General features: G+C 40.1%; 1 protein-coding gene across 1 annotated transcript in view; it reads right to left on the bottom strand.

Annotated features, from left to right (window-relative positions):
• The window catches only part of KCNJ5 (potassium inwardly rectifying channel subfamily J member 5), a 50,668-nt gene extending 31,447 nt beyond the window's left edge, over positions 1 to 19,221 (bottom strand). The window contains exon 1 of the mRNA XM_044666170.1: positions 19,138 to 19,221. The gene's annotated coding sequence lies outside the window, so the exon portion shown is untranslated. The remainder of the gene's footprint in view (positions 1 to 19,137) is intronic.
• Positions 19,222 to 19,515: the final 294 nt, after the last annotated feature.

Here is a 19,515-nt window from a genome sequence, read left to right on the forward strand (position 1 = left end):
CCTTGCAATATCTGATGGCAAGGACTTTTGGACTGTCCTAGAAGTTTCTTCCTCATTTTAGTGTGGGTACATGAGAGCTGATTATCTATACTTGTTCTGTATTGCAGTCTGCAAAAAATTAAAGATGTGTCTATGGTTGTGTAGGAGAATGATGCTGTCTCATGAGCTGACTGAGATCTGCATTGAAGCCTAGGAATAGAGAGAACGCAGATCCCTTTTATTAAAGAGGCCTCAGAATAAAGTATGTCTGATGGATTCTATTCATTACTACAGAGCTGTCCCCCTAAGAGATATTCTCCAATTGTCAAGATAATAAGTGGTCTACAAAGAGGCGATGCTTTGTAAATGCTAATGATGAATCTTCCAGACTGAAGGAAAATGAAAGCTTGGATTTCTCTGCAGCTCAGCTAGGCCTGTTTCTTTCCTGATGAGATGCCACAAACATCAGACCTTTGATCTATAGACTGGGTCATCCATCTGAGAGTCTTTCCCTTTTCCTTATAGGAGAAGGTCCAGCAACATAAAAGATAAAGCCCAAGCAGCTTGCTAGGAAAGTTTATACCATTCTCTGGAACCAAGTTCACTTTTGGATTGGGGCACAGGACAGAGTTTTTCTAGATTAGATAACTCAGATAAAAGCCTCAAGGGAAATAAACTATTTGGTGTTCTCATGTCTGGCCTCTACTAACTGACAAGAGCCTTCCTTGGAGGTCATTTATTTTAAAATTTTCATTTTACAGATGAGGGAACTGAGGCTGTATAAACGAGTTATTTCTATTCTACTATTTTTGTTATTCTTATCCTCAAGCCCTAGTTCTAAGGCTTTCAATCACTATCCCTCCTTTAAGGGTTTCATTTTTAGACTGTTAGCTATGAAAAGCACATTACAGATCAATAATCCAATACTTTTATTTTTAGATGAGGAAACTGAGTCTCGAGATTATTTATTTTGTTGACCATGAATGAATGGAAAACATTTATTAAGTACTTGCTACAAACTAAATACTGTGCTTAATACTGAGGATAGAAATACCAGTGAGATAGTCTCTGAATTTAACAAGTTTGCACTCTAGTGGGGGAAGAAAGTACATAAAGGGGAGCTAAAAAAGAGGTTGGCGTCGTGATTTGGTTCCTGGCAAAATAAGACAAAAACTGGCCTGAGAGGGATGAGGAGGGTGGCCAGAGTATAGGCCACCTGGTTTAGAAATGCCTGGGAAGTGGTGTATGGTGGTTCTAGAAATAAGGCTCGCCAGCAGAGCCCAGAGTCCAAGTTCCCATTGGAGAGGGATGAGAGATGTGGCTTTTAAAGCCCTTTATAGCCCTAGAGCTGTGATCCTACGATCAGCCTAGTTACCCAGGTTCACAATTTGAAATCCTTCTGGACATTTAATTCTCCTTGTTCACATCTAATCAGCTGATAGTTCTAGTCAATTCTAGTTCCGTATTTTTTGCAAAAGAATCTGCATTGAAAGCACTGGTATAACCTATATCAGACTATTTACCACCTTGAAGACTGGGACTGGGATGAGAAGGGGAAGAGAGGGACAATTCAGAGAATTTGAATTGTAAAATGTCAGAAAACAGTTGTCAAAAATTGTTTCTACATGTAATTGGGGGGAAAAAAAGGAGAATCTGGATAGAAAGTCAGTCTCAAAGCCAGGAACACCAAGGATGAAATCTACCTCTGATATATATGGGCTGTGTGACTCTGGTTAGGTCACATAACTACTTAATGATCTCTAGGCCAAAGATGTCAGCTACCCATGGAACTTCCCAGTGTGACCTGAACCAGACTAACTTGGAAATATTTAACAAAATTAAAAAAAAATACAATAAAGCTGAGATAATGTCAATATGTGATTTTCTAAGTCAACATGTAGCCTGAAGGGATCCTTATGTGCAGTTTAATGACCTATCATTTTGAGTTGGGCTCCACTCATCTAGGCAACCCTCTAAAATTCTTAGTTTCAGAAAAGAGGCTTACCTTCGTTAGCAAAGAGAGATTCCTTTCCTGGGAATCTGCTTTACCAATGAAATCATAGATCAAATTTCTACCCTAATCCTCAATATCCTTTTCATCCATCCCCTTTTTTTCTCACATGACTAGTGCCTTAGTTCAGGCCCTTATCATTTCTCTCCTAGACTCTTGAAGTGCCTCCTAATTGGTGTCCCCATTTCTAGTATCTCCCTTCTATGATCACCCCTCCATGAAGTTGCCAAAAAAAAGTCTTCCCAAAGTTCAAATCTGACCATATTAGGCCCCTTGCTCGATAAATAATCTCTCAGGGATTTTTTGTTATTTGCAGGATAAAACCCAAACATAACTGCTTTATATTTATTGTTTTATATTTATATATTATTTTATATATATAGTTTCATATTTATATTTTCAGTCTTCCCCATCTACCTTTTCATGATTTCCTTTTACATTTTCTGTGTTCCAAATAAACCAGCCTGCCTGCTGTACCCAGCACTCAGGTACTTCATATCCCTCTTCTCCTTCCCTGTCATTGTTTGGGCTGCTCCCAAAGGACTGCATACACACCTCCTCTACAAATGCAAGACCTTGAACAAAAGAGAAGTGATTGATGCAAATGTTGAATAGCATAGGGCCAAAATCAGGTCCTAATGGGATGAGAATACCAGATCAGTTAGCCCTGTCCCCCGAGGATCTGACTTTGACCCTGTGCTGCACAACATTATCATTATTATTAATACTTAGCTTTATAGAACACTTTAATGGTTCCAAAATGTTTTACATAAATTAGCTCATCTGATCATCACAACAACCCTGGGAGGTAGGTGCTCTTCTTCTTCTTCTTCCCAATTTACAGATAAGGACTTTAAACTGAGAGAGATTAAGTTATTTAACCAGGACAATACAGCTCCTTAAGAGTAGGAGGCAGGATTTGATCCTAGACCTTCCTGCGTCAAAATGTACCACTCAATCTTCTTGTTGCCTCTCCCAATCCAAAACTAAACTTGGTTCCAGAGAATGGGATGAACTTTCCTAGCAATTCCAAAAGAACAAAGCTGCTCAGGCTTTCGCTTTTATGTCGATGGACCATCTTCTACAGGGAAAAGGGGAAGGCTCTCAGATGGATGACTCAGTCTATTTTAGATCAAAGAGGATCCAAAGGGTTGGTGTTTGTGGCGTCTCATCAGCAAAGAACAGGCTGCTTGCAATGGCTTTTACCTTGGCAAGATCACACAGTTGGCAAATAGTAAAGTTAGGACTAGAATTCAAATCTTCCTATTCCAAAAACAGTGCTCTTTCCATCTTGTAATCCTTCTGCCTTTAATGAAACATCCTGAGTGCTAAAATAATAATGATGATGATTATAATAGTAATATTAATAATAGGTATGTTGATTTTATTTTCAAAGCACCTGAATTATTGCATTAAGTTCATTATTAGCCTCATTTCCTAAATGAAGACACTGAGAGATTGAAAAGCTTGTCCAGTCCAATCCAACAGGAACTTATTAACTGCTATATTCATGGGGCCTTAAGCTAGGTGCTAAAGATACAAAGATAAAAGGGGGAAAAAGCATTGCTTTCTTCAAGGAGTTTTCATTCTCTTAGATGCCATATGCTTTATTCTCTGGAGTAAAAGGAGGAAGATGGGTGAAAACTAACTAGCCCACAGAACATTTTAGATTACAAATCCTGAAAACCTTTAAACTATGATGTAAATATTGGCTTTGGAGCCAGATGAAGGGAAGAGGGTTCTTGGGGAATGGGGAGGTCAGGAGTTGGGGGAAGGAGGTAGGCTGCTGCCAGAAGACTCACCCAAGGCTCTGCTTGTCTTATGGCTGCCAGGATACTGCTTTAGCCTTTCCCAGGTTTTAGTATGACAGATGCCCCTGGCTAATTGGCTACTCATTTGGACTGCATCCTTTGAGGATTCCCCATCACAGGGATGAGGAAATAATAAAGCCTCATGCATTATTTTTTGGTATCTGGAGAGAAACAAGTTCCCTATTAGTAGAATTGTGGCTAAATCCCATAGTTTTTCATTAAAAAAAAAAGAAAGAAAGACGGAAAACAAACAAGCAGAGTTTCAACTAAAGTTAAAAACAACTAGAAAATACAATTAAATGGTGTCTGTTTTTAGTGGAAGGTCAAGATCACTATATAGTGTCTGATAAGAAGCTGGAGGAGTTGTTCTTTCCTGTGGAAGTTTTCTCTTTGGAAAAATTCAGGAACAAAAGCATTCTTAATTTGAATGAAGTTTTCAATATCCATTTGAATAAATTAGCAATTCAAAATGACATAGATGCTGAGAACAAATTACTGATAGAGAGTATGGATTTTCAAAGGTCTGGTGTGTTTGTCTTTCTCTCAACAAAGATAGAACAGAGTTTGCTAAGCAATATTATTGCCCAGGAGGTTGCAAGGTTTTGGGCTGGAGCTTTTCTTCTATTCTGGGTAGATTTGCTTTACCAACAAAATCAAAAGAGCAGGTAGCCCTCAGAGCCCAGAGGCTGACAAGGTCCACTTCTTTGGGCTCTCTAAATCGAAATCAAGTAAAAATCTAAATTTCACTTGATATTTTACTGTGGGTTACCTGAGGATACGCAGCCTATATTCTCCAGAATTATGGAGAAAGTATATTTCTCTTATTTCTTTTGATATTATTATCTGAAAATCTGCATGTGTGTAGGCTCCATCTTTGAGATGACTGGAAATGAAGATGAAATGATCTGAGAAGGAGGGGAACTGATCACATCAAAAGAACAAGAGATTTTTAGAGGGACAGTTCTAGTGCTGAGTCCTTAGAGAATGTCAGGCATGACAGGTAAGAAGAATAGCAATAAAGGAGGAGCCCAGGAACATTCAGAAGAAAGAGAAAAAGTGACAGAGAAAGCAGCTGAAAACAAAAGACATGACTGTAGATATCTCTGCACTGCTGCATGCACACAGCCTGGGGACAATCCAGCAAGCGAGTCAGGGCTCCACTGGCATCCACAAACTATGTAAGGAGCTAGACTTTCCGGGCACTGGGGAGCTGGGTCTTCTGTGGAAGACTGAACGGTCCCGGATCAGGGAGAGAGGCTAAGCTGTTATCTGTATCCTGGTAGGGAGTTTCCCCTAGAATGGATCACACTAAAGTGTCAAAGCATTTCTCTATGAACTGGGAGCTATGTGTTTTCATCTCATCTGTGTTCTAATAGCGTGGATCTAATATATAAATATATAATATACATATATATACACACATATATTTTATCTACACATACATATATACATATGTTTCCATAAACTTTACCTATCTTGAAATACATGATTATATAGGCACACGTATATCTATGCATACATAGGTATATATTATTACCCTTATCTTGAAAATTAATAAATGAGGCTCAGAAAGGTAACGTGCCATTGTACATAAAGATCCCTGCAAATAGAGGCTTAGAAATGGGGTGGCACAGTAGATAGAGCACTAGATCTGGAGTTAGGAAGAGCCGAGTTCAAATCCAGCCTCAGACATTTACTAGCTATTTGACCTTGGGTAAATCACTTGCCCCTGTTTGCCTCAGTTTTCTCATCGATCAAATGAGTTAGAAAAGCAAATGGCAAACCACTGGAGTATCTTTGCCAACAAAACCCCAGATGGGGTCATGAAGAATCAGACATGACTAAATAACAGTAACAACAACATGGACCTGAATAATCATTTATCAATACTACCTACATTCTATTGCATTTTTACTTATTTTGTTAAATATTTACCAATTACATTTTAATGTAATTCTGGAAGTATGTTTGACAGTTCTACCCAAAGTCACAGGGCTGGAAAGTGACAGATTTTCTAAATGCAAAGCAAGTTCCATTATATCCTATGCTTGCAATGATATGCACACACATGTGCATATACATACATACTGCGTGCATTATGACATGTGCACATGTATATCTAGGCAATGTACAGCATGCATATAAATTCACACCTGTGATTACATATAAGCAAATATACACACATATATGTGCGTGTCACATAACACATGTCATAAACATGTTGTACCCATATATACTTTTATATAAACAGATATGTATGTGGTATAATAGAATAAGCATTGACCTGGATTCAAAAGACCTGAGTTTGAATTCCAGTTTTGCCACTTAGAAGTCCCATGACTTAGAAGAAATTCTCTTATTTCTCTAAGCTTCAATTTCCTCATTTGCAAGTTGGGGTTCATAATACTGTAACATGGGGCTGTTGTAAGGATAAAAGGAGACAGCTTAAAGAAGGCCCTTTGTAAATCATCAACTGCTATATCAATGTCAGCTATATTGTGGATTTATCATTAAATAATAAAGGGGCTTAATAATTAAATCAAAATGGAAAACCATCGTATCGTCTAGATGTCCCAAGGGACAGATGCCCTGGGCAGGTGCCAGGTCACCAGTGAGAACAGGAGGTTGCAAGAGAGGAGAGAAGAAGGGTGTCAAAGGGGCATAGAGAAGGAGACGAAGAGAAAATATGAATAAATGAGAAAATATGAACATTCCTACATGAACTCAGGCAGGAGCCAAGGAAAGCAATGCTAGGTAAACAAGCAAACTGAGAATCAAGTACCAGAGTGAGATAGCCTGAGGGGAAGCCAAAGAGTAAAAATTAGATCCTTAGAGAGTGGATGAGATGGCAATAGACATTAATCCTGGAGATTGATAGAAGGGAATGAAAGGGAATAAGAACGAGTAAATACAAGAGTCAGACAATGAGGGAGGCAGGGCGAGCCAGAGAAAATGGAGCCTTAGAAAGAAAGATAGTGGGTGGTAAAATGAAAAGAGCACTATTGGCCTTGGAACAGGCATTCTGTGCTTGTTCTATAGTTGTGCCATTCACTGTTTACTTAAAAAAATATTTAATATCTGTATTTCGACATAAGTGCTTTCTATTATAATTCTATGTCGTTAATTTTATGCATTAAGAAATCTTATTCTCAGAAGGGACCCATAGGCTTAACCAGACTGCCAAAGGGGATCTGGGACAAAGAAAAGAGTAAAAAATTCTGCCTTAGAATCATAAATCTTGGCTCTGCCATATATTAATCATAGACCCTGGGCAAATCACTTCATCAAATCTGAACTTTCATTATCTTTTGAGTAAAACAAAGGGTGGAACTAGCCAATATCTAAGACTAAGAGTATTAATGGTACAAAGTATCGTAACATGTCCCTGCAAGTTGCAAAAACCAGGCACCCACTGAATATCTAGCGTAGCATGATCTGGTGGGTAGAATTATGCACTAGGATCTCTCTATCTTTCATAAACTAACAGAAAAAAATGCAAACCTCAAAATACCCTTGAAAATTCAAAATAAATTATACTAAAACTAGAGCATCATCATAGGAAAAAACCCCAAAACAAACATAAAAATCCTGTTTCCTACCAACTCTTGCACATAACATGGACCCATAACAGTTCTGAAACAACATTTTTAGTAGATGTTGCTGTATCAAATACTCCCAGCTACATGGAACCCAAAGGGAAAAAAAAGTCAAAATATAGGTACCTAATGGAGGAAATGAAAACCGTGGTGGGAACAAGACGAGGTACATATCATCCCTATTGTCTTGTCTACTTCTAGGGTGGTACAAAGGATGCTCTCAGGGATGCTACAGAGAATGAGTTTATACTTCAATAATTTTACTAAATTACAAAAAGCTGTTATTTTATTCAACTGTGCAATCGTCCACAAAGCATTAAATATAAAAGAATAACAGCAGACTATAAACACTTGTTGCAGGATCATTTGTACCTAAACTCCATCAAAAAGAGATAATAATAATAATAATAACTGCAAAACCACCATCCTAATGTTTTCATACAGCTACAAAAAGCAGTTATTTTATCTCTCTTAGAAAGAATCTGGAGAGCATAAAACATAAAATAATCTTCAAATGGTGCATGCAGAATCGGTGACAAAATAGCACAAGAGAATCTATGCTACCCAAAGTTGGAAGAAATTATTTGAGCAGCCCCAAGACAGCTAGACCATTGGGTGAGTCTTCTGAGAGCTGCCCAAAGCACCAGCCTTCCTCAATAGGATGCCAGCGCCATTAGTCAAACCATAATTTAAAGGCTTTTAGGATTTGTGATATAAAGCGTTTTACAAGTTAGTTGGTTTTCTCCATCTCTTATCTGAGCCAAACTTTTATAAAAGATGAGAACATGGTAATATTTATTATTATAAATACTATACTATACAACAGAAATACTAATATTGTACTTTTAGATTTGTAAAGCACTTTACATGAATCATCTTACTTGATGATAGAACATTAGAGCTGGAAGAGACCTTTGAATCCAAGGGGTATAGACGTTATTGTGTGTCTGTGCCCCTTTGACAGTATGGTGAAGCCTATGGGCTCCTTCAGAGAACAACTTTTTTAAACGCATAAAATAAAAGGTATAGATTATGATGAAAAGAAGTTATGTTGAAATCCAATGATCAAAATATTTAAAAAACAAGTTCGCTGACTTCCAAGTTAAAAACTCTTGTTCTAATTCAACTTCTCATTTTACAGAAGGGGAAAGTGAGTGACTTGTCTAAGGTCTCCAAGATCAAGATGCAAATCCAGATCCGCTGACTCATCCAAGGAAACTTTGCACTATTCCCTCTAAAATAAGAGAATATACTAAAAAGAACTGTCAGGGGATACCATTGATGAGACTAAGCAATAAAGAAAGTCAGACAACCAGAAGAGTGAAAAGGCAAAAGGATGAGCAGATTTGGGTTAGGAGCTGGAAGAATAATTGGACCACTCAGCCCAAGCATGAGAACAGGAGGGTTGTCACAAGACAGAAGCAGACAAAATAAATTGAAAATCAGAGATGAATACAGGGTGCCATTTGGAGGAAGGAATTGAGCAGACTTGGTTACTGACTGGGTGTCAGAGAAGGGCTCCAAGGTTTTCAAGCTTGGCACCTGAAATATGAAATAACATATTGTTATATTCAGAGCTAAGGAAGTCGAGAGAGGGAATTGGTTTTCGTGATACAAACGGCAAGCTTAACTTTGGACAAGTCGTGTTTTTGGTTCTGGCATATATTCAAGTAGAAATGTACAGTGGGTGGCTAGAGACACACGATTGGATCTCAGGTAAAGAGTTTATGATGATAAATAAAGATCTAGGAGTTTGAAGGAAGCAGCATATCTCTCCATTTAAAAAGCTCCTTGGCCTTCTGTTGAAATGCACTTAAAAATTCCCATCCTAACAATATACGACTGTGATAATGCATTGGGCTCCAAACCATTCAAATCGTAAAATTTCAAGTCTTTCTTTAAAGCTTTTACTTTCCTGAGGATGAAGGGCTTGGCTCCACTGAAAAATCAGAAGCACACTTGCCAGAAGCCTCTGGCAGCAGCAGGCGGGCTACAGAATCACAGGCATCTGCCGATTCATGCTGTAACAGGTGAGAACACCCATGGAAACCACGGGAAGAAAGTGAAAGGCACTGATATATAAGTGATAGATTTTTTAATGTCTTCTTCCAGTTAAAGGCTTGAAACTCTGGAAGCCAAAGAAGAACGGCACGAAGTGAGCAGCTGGGCATGCAGATGGTATCAAAGAACAAGACTGGGTTTTCTGGACCATGGCTTAAGAATGATCGTTTCTTCACAAGGGTAGGAGTTCAAGACTCACTTCATGAAGACGAGGAAAAATAGATTTAGCTGGAGGCTTACCAGCCTGATTGAGAGGACTTTAAATTGAAATTTATGAGAGGGAAGGGGAGAAAATGTTCAGATACAATGGCAAAAACTATGGACGATATCTGGTATGACAGAGAAGAAGAATAGCAGAAGATTGTAGAGTCACACACTTAGAGATAGAAGGAATTTCAGAGAGAAGGAACCTGGGAAGTTTCAGAAGAAAGTGACAGAAGAAAGGACTGAGAATAATCTACATGATTGTATATGTTTCTGGACCAGCGCAGAGACTAAAGATAGAGAACTTGGATTTTTTTTCCTATTAGCACAATAGCTCTCTAATTTGAGCCGGTGCATATACAAGCTTTAATAATCCAAGATAAAAAGGAAGATGGCTTAAAAAGAATAGGAGGGACATCAAGGTAGCTCAGTGGATAGAGGTTCTGGGTCTGGGTTCAAACGTGACCTCAGATACTTCCTACCTGTGTGACCCTGGGCAAGTCACTTAACCCCCAATGCCTAACTCTTACTGCTCTTCTGTCTTAGAACCAAAAAATAGTATTTATTTTAAGAAGGGAGGTAAGGGTCCCCCCCCCCTTTTTAAAAGAAGGAGAGGAGATTCTCAACACTAAAATTCTGACAACAAAATTGCAAATTAAAGTGACCTGGAAGAAAAGGGAGGAGAAATAATTCCTCTTGGAGTCAGTGTAGTTGCACAAGAAGCTCTCTAATTTAAAAAGAGAATCTACAAAGAATGGAAGGAAGTTAACCAAAGATAAACCTGAAAGTTCAAAAATATAAGAAGAGGGACAGAAGGCTATTCTTCTTAGTCAAGGGACAGTTAATTCTATTCCACAAATTCTGAGATTAAATGAAATGTAAAATTTGTAAAAATGTAAAGGGGTATTTTATTTTATTTAAAAAACCCTGTTACCTTCTGTCTTACAATCAATACTAAAGCATCTATTCCAATGCAGAAAAATGGTAAGAGCTAGGCAGTTGGGGGCAGAGAGGGGGGAATTAAGTGACTTGCCCAGACTTACACAGTTACAAAATGTGTGAGGTCACATTTGAACCCAGTCTCTCCCATCTCCAGGTCTGGCACTCTATCCACTGAGCTACCCTATTGTTACGAAAAAGGCATTTTAAAACATATAACATGGCAAGAAAAAGAAGGAAAGGATAGTATCACTGTGTGGCGCAGATACTCTACACTTAGTAAGTGCTTAATAAATGAGTTGCTATAAATGATTATCAAAGACCAGAACTACAAAATTCCTACTTTGTGTCTATCTTTTATATAAAACATAATAACTTTTGAATCAGAAAGGATAGGCCAAAGATAGTTAAGGGGAAACTGGAATTTAACAATGTATATTTATAGAATGTTTTAAGGTTTGTGAAGCACTATTCTCCCAACTCTGTGAGATAAGTATTACAAATGGCATTATTCCCATTTAATAGATGAGGATACAGAGGCAATGCATAGTGAAAGAATTGTACAACTAGCTAGCAAATATCTGAGGTAAAATTTAAACTCATGTTCTTTATCTCAAGTCTAGTGCTCTATATATTTATACCATGCTCCCTTTCAAAATAAATAAGGAGATGGTAAAAGAGATTCTGATGGCCCTCTGTGAGTTTAAATCATCTGGTCCGAATGCTGGGAGAACTGGATTCTTAAGTCAAGGTCCTGCCACAACCTAGTCGTGAAGCTGTGACAGGTCACTTTCCCATTGTGGGGCTCAGTGGTGTCATCTGTAAATTGAGAGAATTGGCTTACAGGCTCCCTTCCATATCTAACAGTCTCTGAAGTGTAATTATGAGAGATGGTTCTATTTTGTCTGAAGTAGCTTACAGTCTAGGTAGGAAATAAATTGTATATGAAATAATAAATCAAATAATTACAATTCTTGCTCACCAAGAAGCTCCTATTCTAGCCAGAAAAACAACACATCGCATATAAGGGGGTAGAGCATATGGACAAGATAATTTGGGGCAGCTAAGGGTTACAGTGGATAGAGTGCCCAGGTTAGAGTTAGGAAGACTCGTTTTCCTGCATTCAAATCTAGCCTCAGTCACTTACTAGATATGTGAACCTGAGCAAGCCACTTAGCTCTGTTTGCCTCTGTTTCCTCATTTGCAAAATGACCTAGAGAAGATGACAAACTACTCTAGTATCTTTGCCAAGAAAACCCCAAATTGCGCCCCAAAGAATCTGAAACAGTAACAAAAATTTGAGGGAAGCTGCTGGGGAAATTGGGAAAGTCCTTAAATAGGAGGTGGTGCTTGAAGGAAATTAGACACTCCAGTAAGGAGAGGTGATGGAGAGTCCTTGTCAGCCATGGATGATGGTCTCCGCACAGGTGCAGGAAAGGAAGATGGAATAATGTCAGGAGAGACAACAGAGAGTCAGCTAGCATCTATTAAACTCCTACTGTGTGCCAGGCAGCAAGCTGACCAGTTTGCCTGGAATAAATGGTCTATGGTGGGGAATGATGTGGAACAGAACAAGCATATATATATATATATATATAATATGTGTACATATATACACATAAATATGTGTATTTGTGTATATATACATGCATACACATGCAGTTATCCCTTCCACATTGTGACTTTCCTCATTGTGGATTCACTCTAGGGTGAGTCAGAATAAGAAATTAAATGGGGATTTGGTGGGGGGTGGGTGGAGTTTCTGTGGAAAGCACAGATGACACGTGAAGGTCAACAGACAACATACAAAAAGATTAGAAATACAAAACTTAACCCAGATTTTACAGTAAGGTACTATAAATACCGGAGAAAAGAAAAGAAAAAAAAATCAGATTCTTCTCTGGCAAAAAGGGAGGGCCAAAAAATTTTATGGGATTTTCCAGACTGTGAGAGTGTCATGCCCCTAACTCGTGCTATTTGGAAGGGAGAACTGTTTAAATCTGAATGCGTATAGCTTTTAGGTGCATAGTTTATGATGGAGGTAGTGAGGCATACCTGCCTGGAATGGATAAGATGTTTTAGGAAGTATGAAATGAGATTTTATTTGTAGGTGGGATCAAAACATGGAGTGCCTTGGAAAACACAAGATTTTGAAGGCAGTAGGGTAAGGTTTTGAGGAAAGGAGTGAGGTGACCCAAAAACCCAATTTTGATTTAATGAGTAGTTTGACAATAGTATGTGGGTGGTTTGAAAGGTGAAGACAATGGAGTCAAGGGGATCAACTAAGAAGTTGTTTTAATAGTCCAGATCTGAGAGGAAGAGGATTGGGACTAAAGAGGTGATGGTGGGAATAAAGATGAAATGATGGATTTATAGGAAGCTGGGAAGACAGGGACTGTTTCTTTTCTTTTTTGTCTTTTATTCTGAGTCTTTGGCACATATTAGGTGCTTAATAATTTTTGTTGCTTGATTGCATTTTTTTTCAGTGCACTAGAGTCACTTCAACTTTCTCTTTTTTTAATACACACTGGAAATTAATGCTGGCTCACAAAAAAAAAAAGAATAATGCTGGCCTGCTTGGCTTAAAGCAGAGTATTAGCTATTTGGGAGCAAACAGCTCACATCCTAAACCACTTGAAGCAAATGGCACATAGGCACAGTGGATAGAGCTTTGGTTCTGGAGTCAGGAAGACTCATCATCCTGAATTCAAATCAGGCCTCAGATACTTACTAGCTCTGTGATCCTGGGTAAGTCACTTAACCCTGTTTGCCTTAGTTTCCTCATCTGTAACATGAGCTGGAGAAGGAAATGGCAAACCACTCTAGTATTTTTCTAAGAAAACTACAAATGAGATCACAAAGAGTCAGACATGACTAAAAATGACTGAACAACAAATAGCTCTGAGGCAAATAGGATATATCCAAAATCAGTTGAGGCAAATAACACATAGTATCCAAACCAAGCCAGTGAGACAGAAGAGAGAGACAGAGACAGAGACAGAGGGGGTAGGGCAGAGAGATAGATAGAGAGAGAGAGAGAGAGAGAGAGACAGAGACAGAGACAGAGACAGAGACAGAGAGACAGAGAGAGAGAGACAGAGAGAGAGAGACAGAGAGAGAGACAGAGAGAGAGAGAGAGAAACAGAGAGAGAGAGACAGAGACAGAGAGACAGAGAGAGACAGAGACAGAGCAACAGAGAGACAAGAGAGACAAAAACAAAGAGAAAGAGAGAGAAAGCAAGAGAAAGAGAAAGAGAAAGAAAGGGTTCAGGAGAAGGGGAGAGAGAGACAGAAAGAGACAGACAGAGACAGAGAGAGGGAGAAAGAGAGGGGGGAGAGAAAGGAAGAGAGGGAGAAGAGAGAGATTGTGAGACAGGGAGAGGAAGAGAGGGAGGGAGACAGACAGACAGACAGACAGACGGAGACAGAGAGAGACGGAGAGAGAGGAAGAGAGAGAAAGAGGGAAAGGGAGAGAGAGATTGTGAGACAGGGAGAGGGGAGGCGAGACAGAGAGACAGAGAGAGAGAGAGAGAGAGAGAGAAAGAGAGAGAGAGAGATATTGATTTTCCCCCTCCTTGCATGTTGGTGGCCATTTGTGTGGCTGACCAGTGGCTTGACAGATCATTCTTGTTTCTTTCCTCCTCTCCATTACAGAGATAATGAACCAGCCTCCAGGGCCATGTGTTTTAAGTCTGGTTCAGACTCTTAACTTGCAGCAAAAATCTGTGGAAAGTTATCTCCCCCTCAGGGCCTCTGTTTACTAGAATAGCCTGCTTATCAAAATGCCAAGGTGGGAGGAGCTTAAAAAAATCAGGCTAACATTGGGTTGGAAAGAATTTATTTAGTCTATATCAATGTCCCTAGGCAGGCCTGGATCAAAGCTCTCCCAAAAGGATACCTGCTCCTTAGCTTAAAATATTTCTGAGGAGCTATTCCACAGTGTCCTTTGTGAGTTCTAGTGTCCTTTGCTAAGTCTACCTTCAATCTGTCCTAAGGCACTTTAAAATTATTGCCTTTTATTCTATCTTTAGGGAAGTTGGAAAAGGTCTTTTGTTACTGACATTGTTCACCCTGATCATAATAACCATCCTTAAAAATATAGCCAACTCTTGATTTTTTTTCAGTTAAATGAAATAAATATTTATCTGAAGGTCCATTATCTACAGTTGTTCAATCATTTTCAGTCGCATCTGATTGTTTATGATCCCATGTAGGGTTTTCTTGGCAAAGTTACTAGAGTGATTTGTCATTTTGTCTCCATTTTACAGAAGAGGTACCTGATGCAAATGAATTTAAGTGACTTGTCCAGGGTCATGTAGCTAGAAAGTGTCTGAGGCCAGAGATGAGTCTTCCTGACTGCGGGCCCAGCATTTTCTTCATTACCATCTACAGTGAACTTTTAATCCCCACATGTCTCCCCTAGATCACTTAGCCCAGTTCCTTATTCTTCCCTTCCTCCAATTTTCTCTTTCACCAATGTACCCCGACAACATTTGATCAGGGAATGCAACACATTTTAACTTAAGCAAAACATAATTAGAAATATAAATTTGCTGCCAAAATGATCCCATAATACACTCCAAGGCCACATAGACAATTCTTTGTCATTGTTCCCCTCCATCAGCACAGAGATTCAGAAGTCAATTCATGTGGGAGAATATGAAAATTGTTTCTGATAGGCTTTGAGAAGCCTTATGGGATTACAGTTGGGGAATTAGAGAAAGGAGGGAGCCGATTCATTTTCGGAATAGTCTCTAGTTTAGAACTATGAGTTGGCTTCCCCCGAACACTCAAGGTTTAACGGTGCAGAGGGGAGGGCAGTCCTGAAGCATAATGGAGGATATAATTTAAGATTTCCCATGGCTCCTCCATAGTATAGTGCAATGAAATTGGGGGTCAGAAGATCTAGATTTGAATTCTGGTTTAAGTTATTAACACTTAAAACTGCAACAAGACCTTTGGGACATTCCCCTCCTACCACCAACCCCCTTCCTATTTGAACACCACAACAATTTTACAGCCTTGTTAAATAAGTTCTATAGATATTATTGGGCAGCTATGTAGTGTGGTGGATAGAGCACTAAGCTTGGAATCAAGGAAGAGACCTGAGTTCAAATCCGATCTCAGACATTTACTAGTTGTATGATTCTGGGTAAGTTCCTTAACCCTGTTTGCTCCAGTTTTCTAATATGTAAAATGAGCTGGATAAGGAAATGGCAAATCATTCCAGCTTTTTTCTTTGCAAAAAAACAAAAAAACAACAAACCAAGTGGGGTAACAAAGAATTGGACGTGCTTGAATGACAACATCAAACAGATGTTATTCCCATTTTACAGATGAGGAAATGAAAGCTGAGAGAGAGAGTTAAGTTCTTTTATCAGTCATCCCAGAATGAAGATTGGAGGTGTGATTTGTACCTCAATTTTGCTTCACTTTAAGTCAAACATTCTTTTCCACCATACTACTCAGTGTATATGAACTGCTACTGATTGATTACCTTTTGGACCTTAGGCTAGTCATATAAGTGCTCTAGCCCTCAGTTTCCTCATTTGTAAAGCAAGAGGCCCAATCTAGATGATCTCTAAGGACACTTAATTCTCTTGAAACCAGCAACATGCAAAGTGGACCATTCACAGTTGGGATACTGAGGCTTCTTTTGCTGGTGGAGACACTGAAATGCTGAGAGATGACAGATGAAAGCCAGTGGAGGAGAATATTATGTCCCACTCTCGTGCCCTGGATCCATGCAGGAACAACAGAGCCTCTAGACTAACAGCAAATAGGTCATGGATGTCTTTCCACTATGTGGAGTGTATTTGGCTCCCCATGAGCCATTAAAAACATAAGGGTCAGGAAGGCTTTCAGGGAAAGCAGAGGAAATGAAAACTGGCGAATGGGAATTCCCATTGGTCTCCCCTGCTGTTTAGTTACCTTCATCACATATAGATTGAAGCAGCCGTAAGAATCCCCAGACCAGAGTTCATGCCAGGCACAGCAGAAATCTTCTGGGGCTAAGGGGAGCATCTGTGGGGACAACAAAGGGATTCAGTCTGATTGATGTGAGTGTAGCGGGCAGCTGGGGAATCATGGAGGAGCTGCTGTTTGTGACTGAGCTGAGCTGATGTCTCTGCTGGGCTCCATGGTAGGACAGGCTCTGAACTGCCCAGGACACTCTGGGCAGGATTTGCAAGGCACAAATTGGGGGAAAGTTGTGTTGGGAAACCCTGGGGAACTGTGACTTTGATAGTCATGCCCCACAAAGCTCTTTACCCACAGGAAGCTATTGAGGCCATTCCTCTTCTTTCCTTGTTAATCTTCCTGACTAATGCTGCCATTTTCTCTCTTCCAATTTGGGCACACTGGACCCTCATGGACCCATCTCTCTAGAAAGGTAGACACGCTTCAATGGAGACAAAAACTTGGTAAGAAATACCTGGTTGGGACCCATCCATAATTCCTAGCAGGTACATCCAGCTGTTTTCAGATTTAGAAGGATGTGAAAAGGATTTGGGTCTGAGTTGGGATATTGAGAATAGGATGGATGATCCCTCTTGTGGATATGGAGCATTGCTCTGGGGAAGCCCAGTTCTGATGTGTCTGTGCAGACAAAAGCTCTCAGCCCAGCCTTATTTCTTCTCTGCCATTTGTCCTGGACCTAACCTCTCCACCCTCCCCTTTACCCCTTCCTCTACTCTGCTGCCCCCCACCCCCACTGAAAAGGGCCAGTTCTATTACATTATACCTATAAGTGGAATGATATAATTTCTTCTTGGAGTGACAGTTTCTCTTTGCTGTTTACCACACATCCCCACATATTCCCCATACCAGACACCTCTCTATTATTTTCAAAGTGTTATAATGGTGGGTCTAGAGCTGTTCTAGAGAATGTAAATTTCCTCTATAACTCTCTCTTACCAAGCCTTTTCCACTTCTTCAACCACTGTCTTTTTTTAAGGATCTGGAGGGCTATATTCATTTATACCAGTTGGCGAGCTTTAAAATGATACCAAAAAGTATGTATTTGGCAATGCAGGGCCCTTATGAAAGGCTAGCTTACCCTTCTGCCCTTGATGCTTGGATGAGTCTCTCAAAGTGTAGTTCCTGAGCTTGACCTACCCAATCTGGAATCTAGGAGAGCTCTTAGAACTTTTGACCACTTGAGGCAAGGAGAGAGGTGGGTATGAACACAGGAACCTGACCCCACCCCAAAATCCAAACTCAAGAATTCCCACAGATAGGAGGCAAAGCCCAGTCCTGAGGATCCTTCACTGGGGCATTACCCTGTCTTGGAGAAAAGCACCATACAGCTTACAGAGTTTCTCTGTAAGGAAATAAAGGGTTCAGTGGCTAAGGATTAATTAAAGGATTTAGAACTGTAAGAGACTTCATAGATCATATAACATGGAACTCAACTTTTTTTATAGACCCCATTGGCAGTTTGGTGAAGCCTACCGGCCTTTTCTCAGAATATTTTTGCCAACATTAATAATTGAAGGAAATGTTAAATATCAATTAGAGGTAAATGGACAAAAAAGATATAATTTTATAGATGAGGAAACCAAGGCACAGGAAATTAAGTAATTTTCCTAGTACCACGGAAATGGTCAATTACAAAGCCACGATTCCAACCCAGGTGCTTAGAGCCCAGATGGGTTTTCTACTATGCTATTGCCTCCTTCTGACTTGTCAGGGGCCCTGACCACAAGGTTTAATGAACAATATTGCAAAATGTTTTAAGAAACTGGGAAGTTAGATAGACAGAATATATAGCATAATGGAAAATCAGGCAGGAGATAGAGGATCTGGGTTCAAATTCAGACTCTGCCATTTTTTAGCCATGTGGACTTGGGCTAGTCATTTTAGTATTTGGGAGTCTCACAAAATGAAGTAAAATGAAGGAGTGGGACTAGATTATCTTTAAGGTTTCACTCATATAGAATAAAACCCAAGAAAGGAAAAAATAGTGAAGCCTGCTTAGCTTTAAAAGAGAAAGCAAGGTTAAGATGAAGATTTATGGCAAGCAGAGCCCTCAAGCCGTTCTATATGGCTGCCCCACCACACACACACACTTTTGAAATGGCTAGTGTCACAGAAATTTCCCTTTCCACCTAATAGCTACCTAGACCCCTAGATCCCTCTTCCTTTATCTTCTCTCCGTCCCTACCCCAGAACAGAGAGCCTCATTACCATTGCAGAAGCCTTCCTAATAGCCCCAGGGCCGGCACTAACCAGGGGAAGACAATATTAATTCCTCAAGCTAAAATCCCGAAGACTCCACCGGTTCCGGTAGCGAGAACGTCTCCCATTTTCCAGGCTGAACTTTTAACCCCACCCCGAGCCCCATCCCAGTCTGATCCTTCCGCGGCAGGTGCCCTTTGGCAGTACGGCCACCTGCTGAATTTGGCAAGCACATCCATCCCCTGGGACGCCTCCTCCTGCTCTACCTTAAGGGCTCTTTCAGCTTACCAACTCCCCTGATCACTCCCGGATCTCCCCGGCTGCTAAATAGAGGACAAAGAAAAAGAAGACAACTTACTTGCTGAGAGGGTTGCTTCCTGTGTCCAGATGACAGCAACTTTGGGGGCAACTGGTCGAGGCAGCTCTGGGACCAAAGTCAAGGATTCCCTCGGGGACTCTCCAATCTGAGCCATTACCGGCGCACGGATGGCTTCCGTCTCCGGAGCTCAGGGTTTCTTAACCTCTTCCTACCTGTGCCTCTCCTTGCCTTGGGGCTATGTGGGTGGAAGCTGGATAGTGCCATCCTGTTCCCTCTTCTGCCTATTCAATCACTCTCCCCTCTCCCTCCCCTCCCTTGCTTCTTGGCTAGCGCTCTCTCTCTCTCTCTCTCTCTCTCTCTCTCTCTCTCTCTCTCTCTCTCTCTCTCTCTCTCTCTCTCTCTCTCTCTCTCTCTCTC

This window comes from Gracilinanus agilis, chromosome 3 (assembly GCF_016433145.1).
Source record: "Gracilinanus agilis isolate LMUSP501 chromosome 3, AgileGrace, whole genome shotgun sequence".
NCBI classification, from domain to species: domain Eukaryota; kingdom Metazoa; phylum Chordata; class Mammalia; order Didelphimorphia; family Didelphidae; genus Gracilinanus; species Gracilinanus agilis.